The sequence below is a fragment of the Canis lupus genome, chromosome 16, assembly GCF_048164855.1.
Source record: "Canis lupus baileyi chromosome 16, mCanLup2.hap1, whole genome shotgun sequence".
NCBI lineage: Eukaryota > Metazoa > Chordata > Mammalia > Carnivora > Canidae > Canis > Canis lupus.
In genome coordinates, this window is record NC_132853.1 from 32,948,609 (window position 1) to 32,953,160 (window position 4,552).

A 4,552-nucleotide genomic window follows, 5' to 3' on the forward strand; every position below is an offset into this window, starting at 1 on the left:
GAAATACAAACGATTTTAAAAACATATTATGAACAGCTATACGCCAATAAATTAGGCAATCTAGAAGAAATGGATGCATTTCTGGAAAGCCACAAACTACCAAAACTGGAACAGGAAGAAATAGAAAACCTGAACAGGCCAATAACCAGGGAGAAAATTGAAGCAGTCATCAAAAACCTCCCAAGACACAAGAGTCCAGGGCCAGATGGCTTCCCTGGGGAATTCTATCAAACGTTTAAAGAAGAAACCATACCTATTCTCCTAAAGCTGTTTGGAAAGATAGAAAGAGATGAGGACTTCCAAATTCGTTCTATGAGGCCAGCATCACCTTAATTCCAAAACCAGACAAAGACCCCACCAAAACGGAGAATTATAGACCAATATCCCTGATGAACATGGATGCAAAAATTCTCAACAAGATACTAGCCAATAGGATCCAACAGTACATTAAGAAAATTATTTGTGCTCGCTTCGGCAGCACATATACTAAAATTGGAACTATACAGAGAAGATTAGCATGGCCCCTGCGCAAGGATGACACGCAAATTCGTGAAGCGTTCCATATTTTTCTTTTCAAGGGAAACATTACTGTTTTATACCAAAGGTATTAATATGGGCAGCCTTTGACAGTGTGGAATACAGTGTATTCCAAAAAACGAGTTTATAGTTTATATTTTGAAATGGTTTTTACAGCTTAGGCTTTGTACACACTGCCCTTCTTGGGACAGTTGCATGCCTTTATTTATATCCAGCAGCAAAGCCTACAATAAAACTTTAAAACAAAAAAAAAAAAAAAAGAAAATTATTCACCATAACCAAGTAGGATTTATCCCCGGGACACAAGGCTGGTTCAACACTTGTAAAACAATCAATGTGATTCATCATATCAACAAGAGGAAAACCAAGAACCATATGATCCCATTAGATGCAGAGAAAGCATTTGACAAAATACAGCATCCGTTCCTGATCAAAACTCTTCAGAGTGTAGGGAACATTCCTCAACATCTTAAAAGCCATCTACGAAAAGCCCACAGCAAATATCATTCTCAATGGGGAAGCACTGGGAGCCTTCCTTCTAAGATCAGGAACGAGACAGGAATGTCCACTCTCACCACTGCTATTCAACATAGTACTAGAAGTCCTAGCCTCAGCAATCAGACAACAAAAAGACATTAAAGGCATTCAAATTGGCAAAGAAGAAGTCAAACTCTCCCTCTTCGCCGATGACATGATACTCTACATAGAAAACCCAAAAGTCTCCACCCCAAGATTGCTAGAACTCATACAGCAATTTGGTAGCGTGGCAGGATACAAAATCAATGCCCAGAAATCAGTGGCATTTCTATACACTAACAATGAGACTGAAGAAAGAGAAATTAAGGAGTCAATCCCATTTACATTTGCACCCAAAAGCATAAGATACCTAGGAATAAACCTAACCAAAGAGGTAAAGGATCTATACCCTCAAAACTATAGAACACTTCTGAAAGAAATTGAGGAAGACACAACGAGATGGAAAAATATTCCATGCTCATGGATTGGCAGAATTAATATTGTGAAAATGTCAATGTTACCCAGGGCAATTTACACGTTTAATGCAATCCCTATCAAAATTCCATGGACTTTCTTCAGAGTTAGAACAAATTATTTTAAGATTTGTGTGGAATCAGAAAAGACCCCGAATAGCCAGGGGAATTTTAAAAAAGAAAACCATATCTGGGGGCATCACAATGCCAGATTTCAGGTTGTACTACAAAGCTGTGGTCATCAAGACAGTGTGGTACTGGCACAAAAACAGATACACAGATCAATGGAACAGAATAGAGAACCCAGAAGTGGACCCTGAACTTTATGGTCAACTAATATTCGATAAAGGAGGAAAGACTATCCATTGGAAGAAAGACAGTCTCTTCAATAAATGGTGCTGAGAAAATTGGACATCCACATGCAGAAGAATGAAACTAGACCACTCTCTTTCACCATACACAAAGATAAACTCAAAATGGATGAAAGATCTAAATGTGAGACAAGATTCCATCAAAATCCTAGAGGAGAAACAGGCAACACCCTTTTTGAACTCAGCCACAGTAACTTTTTGCAAGATACATCCACGAAGGCAAAAGAAACAAAAGCAAAAATTAACTATTGGGATTTCATCAAGATAAGAAGCTTTTGCACAGCAAAGGATACAGTCAACAAAACTCAAAGACAACCTACAGAATGGGAGAAGATATTTGCAAATGACGTATCAGATAAAGGGCTAGTTTCCAAGATCTCTAAAGAACTTATTAAACTCAACAGCAAAGAAACAAACAATCCAATCATGAAATGGGCAAAAGACATGAACAGAAATCTCACAGAGGAAGACATAGACATGGCCAACATGCACATGAGAAAATGCTCTGCATCACTTGCCATCAGGGAAATACAAATCAAAACCACAATGAGATACCACCTCACATCAGTGAGAATGGGGAAAATTAACAAGGCAGGAAACCACAAATTTTGGAGAGGATGCGGAGAAAAGGGAACCCTCTTACACTGTTGGTGGGAATGTGAACTGGTGCAGCCACTCTGGAAAACTGTGTGGAGGTTCCTCAAAGAGTTAAAAATAGACCTGCCCTACGACCCAGCAATTGCACTGTTGGGGATTTACCCCAAAGATACAGATGCAATGAAACGCCGGGACACCTGCACCCCGATGTTTCTAGCAGCAATGTCCACAATAGCCAAACTGTGGAAGGAGCCTCAGTGTCCATCGAAAGATGAATGGATAAAGAAGATGTGGTCTATGTATACAATGGAATATTACTCAGCCATTAGAAACGACAAATACCCACCATTTGCTTCAACGTGGATAGAACTGGAGGGTATTATGCTGATGAAGTAAGTCAATCAGAGAAGGACAAACATTATATGTTCTCATTCATTTGGGGAATATAAATAATAGTGAAAGGGAATATAAGGGAAGGGAGAAGAAATGTGTGAAAATATCAGAAAGGGAGACAGAACATAGAGACTCCTAACTCTGGGAAACGAACTAGGGGTGGTGGAAGGGGAGGAGGGCGGGGGGTGGGGGTGAATGGGTGATGGGCACTGAGGGGGGCACTTGACGGGATGAGCACTGGGTGTTATTCTGTATGTTGGTAAATTGAACACCAATAAAAAATAAATTTATTATAAAAAATAAACCCCATATCATCTGTGCCATTCATTGGCACCTAGAACTCACAGTTTATATCCTGACTTGTGCTTGTAGTTGTCTGTCTTGGGTTGCCAGCTCAAGAATGGCTGAGTCCAATGCCCAGTAACCACTAAGTAACTTTATGATCTTCATTTCTTCATGGCTCAGTTACCGACCTTTAAGATAGGTAACAACAGTGCCTACCTCATGTAACTATTAATGAGTTAATATCAAAAACAACTAGAATAGCACTTAGCACAGATTTAGCTCTCCATAAATTTAGCTACCAATTTACACCTTTATCTTCTATCCCAGTAGTATGGGGTACCTCCAAGCTGCAAATAATAATTATATTTATAACACTATCTAAGATAAGACTTCCTCTGTTACTAGAGGTGTGCCCTTGAAAAGTCGTACAACTTTTTTGAAATTTAGTTTTCAGATCTAAATAAATGGTAAGAGTCATAATCTTATCTTGGATAGTTAATTATCAGGATTGCGTGAGTTCATTTATGTGAAGAAACCAGTGCTTAGCAAGAGGTTTGTATGTGGTTGCAGCTCAAAATAGTTTTTACTTAATCTTTGGTTTGATCTTTTAAATATATTTTATACTTTGTAAGGCATTCTGTTTGCTTTTCTGTGTTCTTATAGTACTTTGCAATGCAACTATTTTAAGACATATCATACAAGACGGTTGTTTGTTTGTTTTTTTTGGTGTGTTTGCCTCATGAAACTTGGAGTTCCCTGAGGGTAGGGGCTAGGACTTATTTATCTTAGATTTAACTGGTACTTAGTACAGTCATGGCATATAGTGTTGTGAGAAATAAATAAGTAAAAAATGTATGATTGTTTTTCCTATTTAGAGAAAAAAAGAATAACAGAACCAGTGGAATTAAAAAGGAAGAGAGGGAAGTAAGGAAAGAAGAAAGAAGGAAGATGGGAGGAAGGAAAAAATAGATGAGTGGGAAGACAGAAAGACAAAAACAATAACAGAATCATGTTGATCTATGTAGTCTAGTAGCAGTTCTTTGTAGTGGAAAACTTTATGTATTGTCGTAAAATTCCCATGCAGAGTAACTAATACTTATTTAGAATTTCAAAGTATTTTTAAGCTTAGCTATATTAGACCATATTTGGAATTTTTCTTATTCTTTGAAAATCTTTCCATAGCATATATAGAAATCATTTATCTCTTGTAACTGAGGAGAGTCTCGTTAGACACAAGATAATGTGGTTGCCTTTGCCCTGTCTCTGTCCCCTACACAATGTTCATTTTAAGATACTTACCTTTGAAGTGAATGAAGAGAATGTGAGTAGGTTAAAAGCAAAAGAAAAGCCTTGGATTTTTGCAATGGGTTCAATTTATGT

The 4,552-nt window shown here is 37.8% G+C and overlaps 1 non-coding gene across 1 annotated transcript; it reads left to right on the plus strand.

Moving 5' to 3' along the window:
* The first annotated feature begins 462 nt into the window (after positions 1-462).
* Positions 463-569, plus strand: LOC140607590 (U6 spliceosomal RNA). The gene has a single exon (XR_012009558.1). It is a non-coding gene; the product is annotated as a U6 spliceosomal RNA (small nuclear RNA).
* Positions 570-4,552: the final 3,983 nt, after the last annotated feature.